We start from the raw sequence: 19,153 nt of genomic DNA on the forward strand, positions 1-19,153 counted from the left end.
GACCTTAAATAACTCCATTTCTTTTCTCCCATCGCTGGATTTTCTGGCCAATACGTTGTGGTTGGCTTCCGTCATTCTTTATTGACTTTTCTGACCGTGAAATTTCGATACAATTCCCACCATGCGAAAGTGTGGCGAAAAAAAATAAAATTAAATTATTGGATATCGTCTCTGAAAGATATGTGTCTTTGATGCTGCAGTCAGTTCCACAAGAAAATGTCCGCCATCATTTTAAATGCAGATTTGGTAGCGACATCTGTTGTAGTCGTCTCGAATCTGTAATCAATGCGGCTTTGCGCAGTGTACAAACAGTGTGTGAGTTGAACGTTTCGTTTTGTCGGTTGCAGTTGAAAATAAGTGCAAATTCTCTGAAGCGTCCCGAGGCAGTGTTCCTTGTAAATCATCCAAAGGGATCGAAGTTTTCATATGGAGCAGCTGCTAAAGTACTTGAAAGTTAAAAACTTCGTTGCTAAGTGAGTTACAATGTTTAAAGGTTGGAAACATGGACAGTTTACCGGAGAGAGGACTAAGGTCCCAAGTTGTTATCGATAAGTATATATTATTTATTATTACTAGGTAATTATGAAATTGGTAATAAATGTATTTTCATATAAACATATATATCAATATCTTGTCTATAAATCTTTTATTTCATACAGATAGTGGCGCACACCTTCTTGTCGAACTGATTGCAAATGTTCGTGATTCTTAGATCGTTTCGTCACTGAAGAGTGCCGATTGTAATCCTGTTGAAATCAGCCCCCTGTGAAATAATTGGAGACTCAAACGTTCATAACGGGTGGCAGGGACAAAGAATCCAGTGAAAATTTTTTTAAGTGCTCTATCTGAAAACTACCTTGAGCAGTTAAACAGAGAACCGACTCGTGGCCATAATATATTAGGCCTTCTGGTGACAAACAGACCCGAAGTATTTGAAACAGTTAACGCAGAACAGGGAATCTGCGATCATAAAGCAGGTACTGCATCGATTATTCCAGTCGTAAATAGAAATATTAAAATAGGTAGGAAGGTTTTTCTGTTCAGCAAAAGCCACAAAAAGCAGATTACAGAGTACCTGACGGCTCAACACAAAAGTTTTATCTCAAGTACAGATAGTGTTGAGGATCAATGGACAAAGTTCAAAACCATCGTACAATATGCGTTAGATCAGTATGTGCCAAGCAAGATCGGAAGAGATGGAAAAGAGCCACCGTGGTGCAACAACCGAGTTAGAAAACTGCTGCGGAAGCAAAGAGAACTTCACAGCAAACATAAACACAGCCAAAGCCTTGCAGACAAACAAAAATTCCGCGAAGCGAAATGTAGTGTGAGGAGGGCTATGCGAGATGCGTTCAATTAATTAGAAAGTAAAGTTCTATGTACTGACTTGGCAGAAAATCCTAAGAAATTTTTGTCTTTGTCAAAGCGGTAGGTGGATCAACACAAAATGTCGACACACTGTGTGACCAAAATGGTACTGAAACAGAGGATGACAGACTAAAGGCCGAAATATGTGACGCCATAAGAACAATTTTCTTCTGAGATCAGAATGGACACATTTCAGGACATATTGGAGCACTTGCTCTTTGATTAGGAAGAATCGTGATAGGTTCAGCATTTTGGACTTTGGATATAGATTCAGTAAATAACCGCAGTACATCTGATCAAAAATATCCCTTCGCCTTTATGACGCTATGAACTCTTCCGGCGACACTCGCAGCGAGGTGTCTGTATCTCTGGAGGAATGCCACCCCATTCTTCCTCAAGAGCTGATATTAGAAAATGTAGTGATGTTGGACGCTAGGGTCTGGAGCGAAGTCCACGTTCTGATTCATTGCAGAGGTGTTCTTTTGGGTTAAGGTCGGGACTGTAGGCATGTCATTCAGTTGAGGAATGCTTATTTTTCACATACCATTGCTTTACGTACGCTGCTTTATGAAGGGATGTCATCGTTTCCGAACTGTTTCAGTACACAACACTGTTAAATGAGTTCAAATCCTTCCACATTTAGCATTTTCTTAAGCACAGTAAGAAGCCCATACCCTAACCACGAAAACATCCCCTTACTGTAACACCACTTCCTCCGTACTTCCCTATTCGCACTACACATGATGACAGGTAATGTTCTCCAGGTATTCACCAAACCCAAACTCTTCCATCGGACTGCTGCAGGTTATAGCGTGACTCTCCACCCCGCATCATTCGTCTTCTGTGTTGTGACTCTCGACTCCGCGTCACTCGTCTCCTCTGTTCAGTGGCTTCGCTTCTTACACCACCGGAAGTCATCGCTTAGCACTGAGTACAGAGACGTGTGACTTATGAGGAGCTTCTTGACCATTGTACCCAGTTCTGTTGTAACCGCCTAAGCACAGTGATTTTGGTAGCTGGACAGGTGGCAGTACATTGGAACTCACGACTGATTCCTTCTGCTGATTTGCTGCTGTCGGTGGTGTATTTCATGTTATCACTCGACTATTATTTGGGATATATATCAGTTTGCAGTTCCTCGAGTATGGTTCCTGCAAGCGTGCTATATCAATTCGTGTCTCATCCATTGCCTTAGGAAGCTCATTGCTCACCATGGTGCTATTCTTAATATTTAACTGTAATATCCTCAATTTATTCGCAGTTTCTTCTCCATTCATATTGACATTAGCGGTCAGTCTGCCGTGCAGCATCTTATCTGGTGGGCACTCTGAGCTTCCTCCTTTGTTACAAACTTTCAAAAAATGGTTCAAATGGCTCTGACCACTATGGGACTCAACTGCTGTGGTCATCAGTCCCCTAGAACTTAGTACTACTTAAACCTAACTAACCTAAGGACATCACACACATCCATGCCCGAGGCAGGATTCGAACCTGCGACTGTAGCAGTCGCACGGTTCCGGACTGCGCGCCTAGAACCGCGAGACCACCGCGGCCGGCGTTACAAAATTTGTTTCTTCTTTTACATCGCTGTGGGTTCCATTGACAGGCAATCAGCTTTTTTACGTCCCTTCTCCTCACACTTGGCGGAGGTTATTCGTTCGTCATCACAATATTTGGTTGTGTGGTCTAGCCCACAGCATTTTAAACATTTGCTTATTGCATCGTAGACCTTCATGTATGATGCCAGGAAATTTGTAAAAACTCGTTCTTGATTTAAAAGAATTGTTCTTATCTTCGGAGTAGTGAGTGGAGTATCCGAATTGCGTCCTCGCAGTCCGGCATTAATAAAGGATGGGGCCCCACCACGCCCACACCAACGTGGTGACCAAACCAAAAGTTGTACTGTTAGTTTTCAAATTGTGAGTCACAGGATGCCGGCTGTGATGTTGTCCATGCGTCTGGGTTGGATACTCACTGACATGGTCCATCAGGAGACAGAACGTGGACGAAAGCGATCGAAAGGTAGCGGTTTGTAAGGGCAGAGGGGGAAAGGTGTCAAGGCAAGCGCCAAGGGGAAAAAAAAAAAAAAAACATCTGCGACAGTAGGGCGGGTAGTAAGGGCAGTAGTGGCTTGCTAGTCGTGACAGTGCGAGCAAAGTGAGGTTATGTTAGTGCGAGGTGTCGTGCATCGTTACCTTGTCGTTGCGAGTGCTCGTTGTAGGGCCTGCTGCAGCGGCTGCGTCCCTGTAACAGTTCAAGGTCGCCATGCATTAGTGGGCGATAGGCCATAGATCGGCTCACAGTGTAGGGGGTGTGTGTGGCTGGTTAGCGTGCTGTGTACAGTACGGTTTCTTTGCGATTGCCTGTTTTTCGGCGCGTCAAGCATCTGGCGTTGCCAGTGGTACTCTGTTGCAGGGGCTCGCCAGTACTGAGTGTTAGCATGCTATGGACCATAGATGTTCAGTTTCTTGCTAATAGTGTCTTTGGTCTATTATGTTTCCATCTATGGTTGTGGTCGTAGTTACCCAGAAAAAGGATACTCGGGTTACGCGAGTGTCTCGTATTTCTGTACAGTCGTCTGGAGAGTTTTTGGAATACCTGCAAGATGGTAGCTAGCCGATATTCCCGGTGAAAATCCGCGGTGCGTGTGTAGCGCGCAGCGTTGCTTATGATTCTGAGTACTTTGTTCTGTTTGAGCTGCAGACAGCGCAGGCGTGTGGTCGCAGCGTATCGCCAGACGGGAGCAGCATACGTTATCAGAGGCCTGATAAGTGTGGTGTACATGGAGCTGGACACCCTCCTATTCAGTGTGCTACGCCTGTTACGCATAGCGTAGAGTTGTTTTGAGTCTTGCGTTTGCTTTGTTGGTCACGTGTTGAATGTGGTCTCCCCCCCCCCCCCCTCCCCCCGAGTATTTTCCGGTCCAGCCAGACACCGAGGTATTTGACCTCGCGGAAACGCATTGGGCGTGCATGTAGTGTTATTGGGTTGCAGCGTTGGTGTTTGCGCAGTAGTGTCGGTCTTCTAGTGAACAGAACGGGCAGTCCGGCAGGTGACTCCGGCAGCCACGGTGCCGGCTGCAGCCCTCAGTTCCCTGCCGCAGGGGAACCCGGTGGAGCGGCGCCACTTGGGGCCGGTCATCTTTATTCATGGATACTGCCAACCGCAGCGCCCTCACCTGTCGCCAGGACCGCCAACCTCTCCCTCCAATTTTCTGCACGCTGCCTCTAGAGTACGTCTTGATTGTCTGGGTCACCGCATTAATGGCTGGGTTAGTCCGGCAAACCAAACCCCTCACTCGAAACGCCACTTTAAGCTTAGGAGAATAATTTCGACCTGGATGCCAAACGCACCTGTTGTATGAAAGTCGTCCAAATGACTGATGACCATGAAAATCACCTGGAGCAACCAAGTGACATGGCATCGTTGGCTGGAAGACGATGAAGGGTGGGTTCTGCTCCCCCAAAAAAGGTTCGTCATCCTTCGCGTACTACGAGACATCTCCTTCGCAAAGTGTGAGAAGTGCGTTGCGTGTTATGTTATCTGTTCACTGTTGGTGACTGTACTGGTGTGTGTGAGTAACTTATTCGAAGACTGCTGCAAAAGTGTTCAAACAAGAATACAACCATTTTGTTTGTACTAGACAAACTTTGGACTGCGGCATCGAAATTTTACCAGGCACCACTCTTCACCTTCTGCAGCACATTCGCAACTGTGTACACCGCATCTCTTAATTTGCCTGTTACAGCCTCCACAGTCTCAAGAATCACATCTTCATCAGAGGTCGTGTGATGCTGGGAGTCGGTCATTTTAGCCCTTTCAGTGCTACACCGTCACGGCATGATCGTTCATTCAACTTCCGTACTAAAGCAGGACTAGCCTCACAACACCTTCAAGTTTCAGTAAGAGGAAAAAGATGAAGGAAGCCTGCATAACACTGCCGTAAGAGCGGCGCCTTAATTTCTTATGTATTCAACCCTCTACATTACAGTTGCACTTGCTCCGTTTCTGATCTGTATGGTCTAATTTGAAATTGTAGATAAAATGGAAAACCTTTCTTTCGTCGTCCTTTGTGGAAATGAGCGATACACGTACTTCATAAATAATTATACAGAGTTCTGCTGCATATCGCATTACACCATTTTTTTTTTTAAAAAAAAAAAGGTACTAGTAATACGAAATGTGAAGCACATTCTAACAGAAACGATTTTAGCACCTGTACAAATGCAAACAAGAATGCCTATTGGAACACAGGAATGCATAATCCCTCTCTGCAGCAAACGGTGTTAATCGACGCCTCTGCGGTGCCGCTGTACTTGCAACGTATATTGATTGTGATCCTGGCGACGGAAGAAATTTCCACCTGTAGTATTTGGCCAGGAAGCGTAACGGTAGTTCCTGATCACCACACTTAGCGCAATTCTCCTGTATAAGGCTATGTGCCGGCACCCTCTCACTTCTCTATTCAAAATGCTCTCTCTCTCTCTCTCTCTCTCTCTCTCTCTCTCTCTCTCTCTCTCTCTCTCTCTCTCTCTGGACTCTAATTTGTGTACCTCGAGAGCTGTAACACTTCGTCTTCGATACTGTGAAACAAATCTCTTCCTCTGCAGGCGCTTCGCTTTCCATGTTTTGAGAGGCAGTAGTGTGGGCCAAAGCAAGAAAAAAAATTGTCCGCTGAACATGAGCTCTGAACTGTATGCCTCAAGAGCAATGCGCACTTGTTCATCGTCGTTACTATGAAATACATCTCATATACTGAACAAAGTATGCAATTTAGAGCCCATTTTTCTTATTTTAGTCGATACTACCTCCTTCCAATATATGGAAAGAAAAGGGATAGTAGTAGAAGAGATTTGTTTCACAGTATCGCAGACGAAGAGCTCATAGGTCTTAACGTGTGCATTTCAGAGCCCATGTTTGCTAGACTTTTTGGCTTAAAATGAGCGTTGCTGTGATGTTGCTTAATATGGACAATTCCTCCTGGGACGCCCTCTAATTCATAAATATATAAACATTATAAAAATTTTTGGTTGCTTGACTTTCGGGGAGGGGACCAAACCGGAAGGTCATCGCTACCATCGAATTGGGAAAGGACTGGGAAGGAAATCAGCTGTGCCCTTTCTAAGGAACCATTCTGGTATTTGCCTGAAGCGCTTTAGAGAAATCACGGAAAAGCTAAATCAGCAAGGCCGGGCGCGGGTTCGAACCATACTCCTCCCGAATGCAAGTCCAGTGTGCGAACCACTGCGCCGCTTCGCTCGGTGTCCTGTATGGTACTGGAAGCAGGGCAGGGTTCGGAACACACAGGTTATATATTGGCGCCAAGCGCGTCAAAGTGGGATTAGCATCTGCATAGTCTGGCAGATGTTGTGCTGTGATTATTTATATTTTCTTTACTGTAAGGTTAGTTCATTGATTCGGGAAGGGGACAAAAAAAGCGAGGTCATCGGTCCCATCAAATTAGAAAAGGATGTCGAAGGAAGTCGGCCGTGCCCTTTTAAAGAACCATGCTGACATTTGCCTGAAGCGATTTACGAAAATCTGGGAAAACCTATGTCAGGATGGCCGGGGACGTGTTTGAACCGTCGTCTTTCCTAATTCGAGTGCAGTGTGTAAACCAGTGCGCCACCTCGCTCTGTATAAAAATGGATGTAAGTGTACATTTATATGGCCCACGTCTTAGACCGATTTCAACCAATCTTGGTACACATAACGCTTACTGTCTCGAAACTCCGCTGTGCCGGTGAGAATTACTTACGTATCAAAGAGGTAGGGTTAGGATTGCAAAAGCACTGTACCTTACGACGCGCTAATACCCACACTTACAGTGATATAGTATTTGCGAATGAGAGCAATCAGTGACTTGTAGCAAGCTTAACACGTAATGACAAAACTTAACAAAACTCCTTCTCGCTGAAAACGTCCCCAAATTATGAAAGGGAAAAGCTTTATCGCTTACTACATTTTCGCTCGTCTTGTAGAAAAGCATGCCGTACTAATTTATGTCTGCTTTGCTGTTAACTATTTTCGCGACACACTTTGCAGGCAGTATTCAAGTATACCACTGAATGTACCACAAAAATTAGCCGGCCGATGTGGCCGAGCGGTTCTAGGGGCGTCAGTCTGGAACCGCGCGTCCGCTACGGTCGCAGGTTCGAATCCTGCCTCGGGCATGGATGTGTGTGATGTGCTTAGGTTAGTTAGGTTTAAGTAGTTCTACGTTCTAGGGGCTGATGACCTCAGATGTTAAGTCCCATAGTGCTCAGAGCCATTTGAACCATTTGAACAAAAATTATACCATTGTACGACACACAGTTATTCGACGTCACAAACACAGAGATGCGTGAAAAGCTGTCGCGTCACGCAAGACGTTTAAATTTATTACTTCGTTGCTGCTAACTATTCGCAACACTCTTCGCAGGCAGTATCCACACACGCCGCTAAATGTACCTACACCAATATATCATGGTGCGACACAAAATTCTGGAGATATGACGTCAAATACCGTGATGGGTGAGGGAGACTGTCGCATCATACACGATGATTAATATATTACTCCCTTGTTACTAACTCTATTCACAATACGTTTCGCAGAAAGTAGCCACGTGTGCCACTGAATGTACCTGAAAAATCATATAATTATACAGCACGTAATTCGGGAGATACGAACATTGAGTTGCGTGTAAATGAAACTGTACGGCGAAATTCGCTAGAGATAAAAGGTGAAATATGCGTACAAATATGTGTGACGTGTTAAACATATATGAAATATATTTGACGTGGGTAAAAACCTCATTCTAAATCCCTGGAGCGATTTCAATCAAATTTGTTTCGCATATTAGTTGCGCTCTGCAAGCAAATACTGCGAGGGCGAGAACCACCAGCGTCCCATTAGGGTGATCGTGAAAATGAGGAAAGAGAACTTGGGAGGAGGAGGTGGATAGACAGCGAGGGGGGAAGGTGGACAGAGCAGGAGAGGGAAATGGCAGACAGGGGGGAGGGTAAGAGAAGGGTGCAGAAGAGGGAGAGGGAGATGAGGAAATGGACATGGAGAGGGGAGATGGCTAGGAAGAGGGGTGGAGGAGGTGGTCAGAGAGTGGGAGGAATAGATGGACAGAGAAGGGGGAGAAGGTGGTTGACAGAGGGGGGAGGAGACGATGGAATAGAGGGGGGAGGAGGAGTGGTATAAATAAGTACCTGGGAACGCCAAATACTCAGTATATTGGTATATAATAATCGTTATGCCAAACAGTTGCGTCTATAGCGTGCGTCGGTTATACTTGCGAATTCATGTTTTCACTCTCTTTACTACGCTGGTACTGCCCACTTGTATCCGCAAACTGACTAAAGCGATGAGTTTTCAGTTCAGTAGGGAGCGGCGTAGACTGGCGAGTCGAGTGTCTGAACGTACGGAGACAGCGAATTCGGAGATGAGTTCATAGGATCCGCTGCCGATTTTAAAGCGAGTATAAAGACCTCACTTCTGAACTCTACTGGACAACAGATGGTCACGAGTAGCTCTGTCTATGCTCATTCAACCTCCTCTAAACACTGGATGGCGCTGTGATAAGCCACTGGGGACGACGGTTTATATCTTTCGTCAGCCAGATTGAGACTTTCTGTGGTTTTCGTAAATCGTTCAAGCCAAATGCTGGGAAGGAGCCTTAGTTAATTTGATACTGTATTTTAGTTTCCTAACGCTTTATCCTCCCCTTTTATTTCCTTTTAAACACATCATCAGAGGATGATATGCTAAGAATTCAAAAGCTTTGTTCGAAAGCCTGACCTTGTAGCTCTAACGAAAATGTGTCTCTTTTTTTTTTTATTAAAATTTTTCACTGTCAAATAAAAAAGATTGCCCTGAAGAAATACCATTTACTTCGTTTTTTGGGTTCTTAAATAACACACTTCTTAATAATGGCTAGGCCGGCCACTGTGGCCGAGCGTTTCTAGGCGCTCAGTCCGGAACCGTGCGACTCCTACGGTCGCAGGTTCGAATCCTGTCTCGGGCATGGATGTGTGTGTTGTCCTTAGGTTAGTTAGGTTTAACTAGTTCTCCGTTCTAGGGGACTGATGACCTCTCATGTTAAGTCCCATAGTGCTCAGAGCCATCTGAACCATTTTGAATAATGGCTAGACGCAACAAGCCTCACTTTCACATTGAAGTTAAAATTTTAACCATCACGGTACAACAATTTGCGATAGTCTTAATAATGGTTAAACAAATAATAGAGCTACTGAGTGATTACGATACAGATTTTCCTGCTGGTTTCGTGTGTAATTACCGTGGTGTTGCATTCTGGAAGAAGACACTTCAAATCCGCGTCGTATCTTCCTGATGTAGGCTTTCTGTGGTTTCCCGAAATGGCTCCAGGCAAATGCTGGGATGATTCCTTTGGAAGAGCACGGCCGATTTCTTTCCGCATCTTTCAAACACTCTGAGCTCGTGCTCCGTCTCTAACGACCTCGTTGTCGACAGGACGTTATACCCCAGTCTTCCTTCCTCTTTTTCGTGTGTAACCATCCGCGAATAAACCGATTAATCACTCACTGTTGCCCTACCACTCGACGGAAAACTTCCAGACGCACATATTCTCATCATCTGCAGACTTTTTCGATTCTACTAGACGGCATGAAACCGTTCCACACGAAACCTAAACGCCCGATCCCGTCTCACGTAAAGGAGCGAGAACGTTAGAGTTTGAGGATTTGTTGAAGGAAACGGCAAGGCAACGCCTCCTGCCGGAGGAAGCGTGCTCAACTCCGAACGCTCCACACAACCAGCAATGCGTAAGGGGTACTATTGACTGTATTGCACCACTGTCTATAGTACCTAGTACCTCTCGTAGTAGTTACTGGTATCATCTGTCTGACCTGAACCTGAAATTCATAATTTCGTAATTATCTTCTTACATTGTGACATGCTCTACCAAAATCGAACGACTCAGTGGCCCGTCGACGAACAGATGTGTTTTTATGTTGAAATTTGGAAAACAATACTGCGTCAACATGCAGTGGCAAATACAAATTCTTTCCGACAGCCCCGTTACTTTTCTGTCTACCTGGTATTGTCAAATATAACGAAACGATGAATTCAGAATAGGCAGAAGAGAGAGGAATTACTGTGTCTTTATCGTCATGGAAGCGAGGTAAATTCTAGGAATATCTGATAATGCCTAAAAGGAGTGTTAGAGTTTTGGTAGACGGTGCTCCGGGAGGTAGGTGGAGACTAAACTTGGAGGACGTCTCACTGGCGTCCACTTTCAGTAATGCAGTAAGAATTCCAGGAGGCAGCAGTGTGTGTGTGTGTGTGTGTGTGTGTGTGTGTGTGTGTGTCCTTTGATCTCGCTACACCCCCTTGCTGGCACCCACTTGCCGACTGCACGCCGCGCTGAATCTTCGTGACTTGCATCGCTACGTTGCGCCCATCCGTGTCGGCAACCCTCCCCCGTCCGTTCTGGAACAGCTGCCAGGAAAGAGGGAAAGATTCCACAGGGCGCCGCAGCAATGATTGACGCGTTCGCAAGCATCATAGTTCGCGCTGTGGTGGAGGAAAGAGGGGGGGGGGGGGCAGACAGGCGTATGATTTTGGGACCTGTCTCGTTCACTGCTTGCGGCGTTGGAATATACTGTGAAAGTCCTAAATGCCACGTGAACACTCCGGCTCTTTTACGAAAGTTACAACAGTTTTATATAGGGCAAATTGCGAAACTGAGCTGTATTATCGTAAATGAAACCGGAATGACTCAAATGCCAACCAACTACGAGCGTCACGGGATGTGGATACAAGTTAATTGTGCGTAAAACCACGATGAATGCTTTGTGGTGCGATCTGCAGCCCTCGCCGATGTCAACGAGGCATCTAACCTCTCCTAGAAACTGTGCATATAGTGGATCTGCCGACTGAGAGATTTCAGCGAGTCTTTACAATCAAGTGCAGTGCCTCTTCGTACATTCGTGTATATCGGCAGGAGTTTTATGCAAGTAAACAACTCTGGCCTTTAACTATCAACGCAAGGCAATTATTATTGCGGTATCAGCAGCTGTAACCGCACCTAACCGCATGGGCGCAGTATTTACCTGCAAAGAAATTATTACTGCGGATACCCCCTGATACATCCGTGTATATTACAACCCGCGCAGACCTCTGCGGAGCTGTATTCCAACCCTCTCCAACATGCCTCCATGAACTTCATTGGTGGCATCAGTTATTCAAATTATATACAAGGTGCATCGGAAAGGTTTCGTGAATGGCCTCATAAAATGAAGGAAAGAAGAATTACGGACAAAATACTTCTACTGGCCTTCAGATTAATCACAATTAGCTGCAGTGCACACTTCTGACATCGGTTGTAAAATTGATGGAAACTATCATCTTAAGGAACCGCTTGAAGGACCGTGTTCACCCGCAACGCCTATGAAGCGTACGCCTTTCAGGGCTAATTGAAGGTGCGAAGCAGTGGCCGAGCGGTTCTAGGCGCTTCAGTCTGGAACACCACGACCGCTACGGTCGCAGGTTCGAATCCTGCCTCGGACATGCATGTGTGTGATGTCCTTAGGGTAGTTAGGTTTAAGTAGTTGTAAGTTGTAGGGGACTGATGACCTCAGATGTTAAGTCCCATAGTGCTCAGAGCCATTTTTTTTTTTAATTTTCAAATTTGAAAAGGTGCTGTAAGTTTTGAGACTGACGTACCGTTAGCTACATGCGGGGGACGAAAAATAAGTAATCGCCTGCGATTATGAGCAGATTTATTCATCACAGTTACGCAGTTAATCCCCGCTAGTCATATTAAACAAGAATCCGCTCGAGTAAAGTATTTCTTTGGAATAGGTGACTGTGATACAGACCCAATTAGTACTCGTGGAGGAGCTTCCGACATTCTCGTAAAATTAAGGCCTTAGCAGTATGATCTTATTAGCCACTGTGAAGACTAGGAATCTGCCATGAGCACTGAAAGACCGAACAGTTCAGCACATAGCATGAGTTGCTAATATCGTTGGAAACGTATTGCTATTAACAAATTACACGGTCAGGCCGATCAACGGAAACGGTGAAAAATTAGTACGCGCAAGTGTGTACCGGAAAGGCAACTGTTGTTCTGATTTTATTTCAGTAGCTTAACCACGATCTTTTTCGCGGGAGAGTTGTCGCAGTAAATGTTTTCGGTACATTTGTTCGGCTAACACTCGAAGAAAATCTGACCTTTCGACAATATCCATTGTTGTCAACGTCAGAAAAGCAACTAACTGTCGAAGAATAAGTAAAAGAATTCCACAGATGTAGCTGATGTAATGACGACTCATCACGTGAAAAGTGACTCGCAGCATGTTGCTTACTGTAACGATATACAGGGTGGTTGGAAACAGTTTGGGAAGTTTGTAAGGGCGTTGCAGCAGAGGTTGGGCTGAGAAATAATAAGTCCCAAAGTGCTCAGAGCCATTTGAACTGTTTTTGAAGGTGCGGAAAGAAATAGAAGTCTGGTGCGCCAGATCTGGGGAGTAAAGAGGATGTTGAAGAAAGTCACCTTGCGTTGAGCAAGAAAGTTGAGCGCACGGCCATTGCGCATATTAAGCAGCATGTGACCACGGTGCTTCGAGCGATTCCGCAAGAAGCGTATGCCGACAGTTTCCTACTGTCTTACAACCGATGTAAGACGCGTGTTTTACCTAATGGTGACTACACTAAAGGCCAGTAAAGGGATTTTGTTTCTAACTCCAGCTTCCTTCTGTTTCTGAAGCCATGCGCCGAACCTTTCAGACGCATCTTGTACATCGATAACCACCTTCTTTGCACGGCAGAAAAGAATCCAAGGTGTGATATGATATGACTGGGTTAAACTCGCAGCTCTTTTCATAAATCTGAGGTCGACTGCGACCACTCGATCGATACCGAAACAGATTGCTTGAGATGGAAGCTGCTCTGACTTTCAAGTCACATAGAGGAGAGCTGAGTTGCGTGCTTGGCCGTGTGCGAGTCAGCGGGATGAGGACGTGACGTCACGGTGCCATCCCAGTTGAGCTCAGGGAGCGCGTGGCTCGATATGGGTAAATCCCAAAGCGGGTGTTTTGGACGGCTGTTGATCACATAGCCTTTGTGCGGGACAGACAATGCTCCAAGAAGCGACGGAGTGCCAGACAAGCTGAAAGATGGCTTCTTTGTTGTTGTTGTTGTGGTCTTCAGTCCTGAGACTGGTTTGATGCAGCTCTCCATGCTTCTCTATCCTGTGCAAGCTGCTTCATCTCCCAGTACCTACTGCAACCTACATCCTTTTGAATCTGCTTAGTGTACTCATCTCTCGGTCTCCCTCTACGATTTTTACCCTCCACGCTGGCCTCCAACGCTAAATTTGTGATCCCTTGATGCCTCAAAACATGTCCTACCAACCGATCCCTTCTTCTAGTCAAGTTGTGCCACAAACTTCTCTTCTCCCCAATCCTATTCAATACCTCCTCATTAGTTACGTGATCTATCCACCTTATCTTCAGTATTCTTCTGTAGCACCACATTTCGAAAGCTTCTATTCTCTTCTTGTCCAAACTAGTAATCGTCCATGTTTCACTTCCATACATGGCTACACTCCATACAAATACTTTCAGAAACGACTTCCTGACACTTAAATCTATACTCGATGTTAACAATTTTTTCTTCTTCAGAAACGCTTTCCTTGCCATTGCCAGTCTACATTTTATATCCTCTCTACTTCGACCATCATCAGTTATTTTGCTCCCCAAATAGCAAAACCCCTTTACTACTTCAAGTGTCTCATTTCCTAATCTAATTCCCTCGGCATCACCCGACTTAATTCGACTACATTCCATTGTCCTCGTTTCGATTTTGTTGATGTTCATCTTATATTCTCCTTTCAAGACTGTCAATTCCATTCAACTGCTCTTCCAAGTCCTTTGCTGTCTCTGACAGAATTACAATGTCATGGCTTCTTACACCTCTACAAATATCTACAATAACTCAGAGTCAAATATTAACAGCACTCTTTCAATATCTCCAAAACTACATAAGTTAATATTTCGTATTGAATAAATATTTTCACAGTGAACCTCTGAATTAACAGCTTTTAACTGCTTCTTGCGATTTCAACAAAAGATATAGGCTTATCAGGTGATAGCATTGCAGCCCAGAAAGCCTCTCATATTTATTTGCTTTATTTATTGACTTAAGACTACTTTTTGATCTTTTAATCACGTCCAGTCTTTCTCTTCGACTATGTGGAGCAAGTGTTTGTGGCACAAAGAAGAAGTCCGATTGCAATGGAGGTGGCGGTGTGAATGGAATAACAACATTTCGGATGTGAAGATGCCTAAATAAGGCGAAACGCGTCGTTGAAACGTAAAAAATAAAATTGCAACCAAGACTGTTTTTAACCAAGACCAATTCACATACTATTGCTAGACAACAGTTTTGCAGGTTGAACACGATAACACACGTAAAAAAACTCTCAAGAGTCAGGAATATCCGTGCCGTAGGGGGGAATATAATCACGGAAAAAAGATCTAAAATCGCGCAACACAAACGACAGATTCGACGGAGAATCTGTACGAGACAGACAAATCATTAACTTAAGTTTAAGTCCTGTACGCAACGAGATCATCACAGACGGGCCACTTGTTCTAACAGAGCATAAAGGACAAGCATTGAAATTATCACCGCTGTTTCAGGGAGAGCATACCCGCGTTCACCGAAGCGGTTTAGGAGATGCAGGGATAGGCCAGCTCAAAGGCCGCTCGGATGATTTTAACACAGGCCCTTCCAGCCAGGAGTCCAGTGTATTAGCGATCGCCGCACCAGCCGATACCGAGTAAAACAGAATTACTGGCGGCGCTGCGAACTGCTCTGATAACACGGGCGCTCCCCCTAAATCGGCGAGTGCCGTACTTTGACAGTACGTTGCGTCAGCACGGGGGAACGGTTTCCCATGGAATATTCCGCGTCACCCTTGGCTCAAAGAACACTCAACACAACAGCAATTAATAGACAAACAAATTAGCAAACCTAATAATGCAAAGAGCAGAAACCAAATCAACATTATTACCGAGAGCCGAGTCAATAGAAGAACACCACGCGCCCTGACATTTTAGCGTGTAAACATCGTGCGCTGAATTTTCCGCCGCCCACCGGTTCGCCGAAACCACAGGATAATATTAACAGCGGCGATATTCAGCACTACAATATCGCATGGTCAATTAGGGGGAAAACTGTCAACGATGAAAAATTAAACAGTCTCAGACAAAAGCACCGCAGATTAATGAAAATTTTAATATTTATATGGAAACGCTTTAAAAGGGAACTCGTTTATTTTTTTTTAATACGTGTAACTGATAAATGTTGCATTAATAGACTTTTCCGGCGGTGTTCGGCGGAGCGTGCTGATAAACTGAAACGCAACGCACAGGCGCAGCCTTGCTGCCGAATTTAATTGCGAAGCGATTTTCGGCTTGTTAGCGCTTGGCCGCTTGATGATGGGCTTCACCGGTAGGAGGCCAGTTCGTAATTAAATAAATGTTCTGCAGCTGGCCTTAACGAGTACGGTAAACAGATACCGCGCCAACGCGCCACACAATACTGGCGTCACCGTTACAAACGACGCAAAACCGCATCACTGACAAGACTAACACTGCCTATGATCTATTGCGGAAAAGCTAATATTCACAGACCCAACAGAGAACACGCGATCGCTTTTTCTTTTTTTTTTACCATGGTTCTTACTTGAAGTCAAGGTAAGGCCAGTGGTCTTGTCTCATGACTGGTCTCCTTGCTTGTCCATTTCTGTCATTTATCTCGGCATGCTGCAGTTCTATCTACATCTACATCCATACTCCGCAAGCCATCTGACGGTGTGTGGCGGAGGGTATCTTGAGTACCTCTATCGGCTCTCCCTTCTATTCCAGTCTCGTATTGTTCGTGGAAAGAAAGATTGTCGGTATGCCTCTGTTTGGGCTCTAATCTCTCTGATTTTATCCTCATGGTCTCTTCGCGAGATATACGTAGGAGGGAGCAATATAGTGCTCGACTCTTCGGGGAAGGTATGTTCTCGTACCGAGCTACTAAGCGTCTCTCTTGCAGAGTCTTCCACTGGAGTTTATCTATCATCTCCGTAACACTTTCGCGATTACTAAACGATCCTGTAATGAAGCGTGATGCTCTCTGTTGGATCTTCTCTCTCTCTTCTATCAACCCTATCTGGTACGGATCTCACACCGGTGAGCACTATTCAAGCAGTGGGCAAACAAGTGTACTGTAACCTACGTCCTTTGTTTTAGGACTGCATTTCCTTAGGATTCTTCCAATGAATCTCAGTCTGGCATCTGCGCCCCCCCCCCCCCCCAAATCTCATGCGAGATTTTTCAAGATGGGTATTTCTGGTGTAAATACGTTAATCTGTGCTTGATTGCGTTGGATTTATTTAAAAAAAAAACGAAATTTGCTTATAATCTAGAATCGCAGTGAGAAAATCGAACAATATATAGCTTAAATAAAATGAACGACCGAAATTCGTAAACGAATATTATTCTAATTGAGTCCACGGGAACTCATGTGTGGTCTCAAACAATGACTATTGGAACCAAGATGCTCATGTGATGTTTAGTAAAATCATCTGCTCATTCCACTCCGCTGTGGTGTAGCCAGCCTAAACCGTTGTCGCTTGCACACAGACACTCAGTACCTCGACGTGTTACAATTTGTGAGGCTCGCACTTGGCGCGGTGGTGCAATGTGGACGGCACGCCGCTGCTGTGCAGCTCTTGTGATGGATCGAAAGTAGATACCACATCCACTCACCATCTCTTTTCTAGATCATCACTTACATTTGGGGGCCGGCTGGAGTGGTCGAGCGGTTCTAGGCGCTACAGTCTGGAACCGCACGACCGCTACGGTCGCAGGTTCGAATCCTTCCTCGGGCATGGATGTGTGTGATGGCCTTAGGTTAGTTAGGGGGGGGGGGGAGGGGGCATCCGCGCGTCTCTGCCACCCGGCTCCTACACCGCAGCGGTCGTTGAGTCGCACACTACGCTGGCCGGTGGCGGCCAAACAATCCACACTGTACTGTGCTACTTTGTGGCTCTTGCATGTTGTTGTGGTCTTCAGTCCTGAGACTGGTTTGATGCAGCTCTCGATGCTACTCTATCCTGTGCAAGCTTCTTCATCTCCCAGTACTTACTGCAACCGACATCCTTCTGAATCTGCTTAGTGTACTCATCTCTTGGTCTCCCTTTACGATTTTTACCCTCCTCGCTGCCCTCCAATACTAAATTCGTGATCCCTTGATGCCTCAGAACATGTCCTACCAACCGGTCCCTTCTTCTAGTCAAGTTGTGCCACAAACTTCTCTTCTCCCCAATCCTATTCAATACCTCCTCATTAGTTACGTGATCCATCCACCTTATCTTCAGTGTTCTTCTGTAGCACCACATTTCGAAAGCTTCTATTCTCTTCTTGTCCAAACTATTTGTCGTCCATGTTTCACTTTCATACAAATACTTTCAGAAATGACTTCCTGACACTTAAATCTATACTCGATGTTAACAAATTTCTCTTCTTCAGAAACGCTTTCCTTGCTTGCCATTGCCAGTCTACATTTTATATCCTCTCTACTTCGACCATCATCAGATATTTTGCTCCCCAAATAGCAAAACTCCTTTACTACTTTAAGTGTCTCATTTCCTAATCTAATTCCCTTGGCATCACCCGACTTAATTCGACTACATTCCATTATCCTCGTTTTGCTTTTGTTGATGTTCATCTTATAACCTCCTTTCAAGACACTGTCCAATCCATTCAACTGCTCTTCCAAGTCTCTTACAGAATTACAATGTCATCGGCGAACATCAGAGTTTTTATTTCTTCTCCATGGATTTTAATACCCACTCCGAATTTTTCTTTTTTTTCCTGTACTGCTTGTTCAATATACAGATTGAATAAACATCGGGGATAGGCTACAATCCTGTCTTACTTCCTTCCCAACGAATGCTTCCCTTTCATGCCCCTCGACTCTTATGACTGCAGTCTGGTTTCTGTACAAATTGTAAATAGCCTTTCTCTCCCTGTATTTTACCCCTGCCACCTTCAGAATTTAAAAGAGAGTATTCCAATCAACATTGTCAAAAGCTTTCTCTAACTCTACAAATGCTAGAAATGTAGATTTGCCTTTCCTTAATCTTTCTTCTAAGATAAGTCGTAAGGTCAGTATTGCGGCGCTTGCATAACCGCGATAAATATTATTGTGTAGGATTTAGCAATATTTTAGTGGAGAAACATGTTTTACTCAATTTCACCCAGTTTTCTCACAGTTTTGCACTGTTTGTTGCGGAAAAAAGAAATTACGTGGTATTTACCGAGACCCCGGTCTCCCCCACGTGAGGTTACATGAGTTTCTTCTGCTCGACATCTTTCCCGACTTCCCCCCCCCCCCCCCTCCCCCGTCCCCAGTAAGCAGTGCACGTAATTAATGGACGCCCCCACCCCAACTAACCTGCCTCTTTCGTGAGGCTGTTCATCTTCTCTTCACTATACAGGGTGTTTCAGAAGCGATGGCCAGTATTCAGGAACATGACAGGAATGATAATTCTAAACAAACAAAGTCAAGTAAACGTGGGCTGTAAAACGCATACCTTAAGAGCTATGAGCAATTCTTGATCTTCGCTACTGTGGAACAAATCTCTTCTACTGCAAGCTCTTTGCTGTCCATATTTGGTTGGTGGTAGTATGAACCAAAACAAGAAAAAAAAAGTCCAGTGGGGCCCTCGTGAATTGCGGTTGTCAGCTATAGAGC

At 44.9% G+C, this 19,153-nt stretch overlaps 1 protein-coding gene and 1 long non-coding RNA gene across 3 annotated transcripts in view; one reads left to right on the top strand and one right to left on the bottom strand.

Annotated features, from left to right (window-relative positions):
- The window catches only part of LOC126355778 (tyrosine-protein phosphatase Lar), a 1,814,905-nt gene that overhangs the window by 148,103 nt on the left and 1,647,649 nt on the right, over positions 1 to 19,153 (top strand). The gene's annotated exons all lie outside the window — the stretch shown is intronic.
- LOC126355779 (uncharacterized) overlaps positions 1 to 19,153 on the bottom strand; it is a 297,536-nt gene that overhangs the window by 140,714 nt on the left and 137,669 nt on the right. Inside the window, exon 4 of the long non-coding RNA XR_007565529.1 lies at positions 3,564 to 3,612. This is a non-coding gene — a long non-coding RNA (uncharacterized LOC126355779). The remainder of the gene's footprint in view (positions 1 to 3,563; positions 3,613 to 19,153) is intronic.

The sequence above is a fragment of the Schistocerca gregaria genome, chromosome 3 (genome assembly GCF_023897955.1).
Source record: "Schistocerca gregaria isolate iqSchGreg1 chromosome 3, iqSchGreg1.2, whole genome shotgun sequence".
Lineage (NCBI taxonomy): Eukaryota > Metazoa > Arthropoda > Insecta > Orthoptera > Acrididae > Schistocerca > Schistocerca gregaria.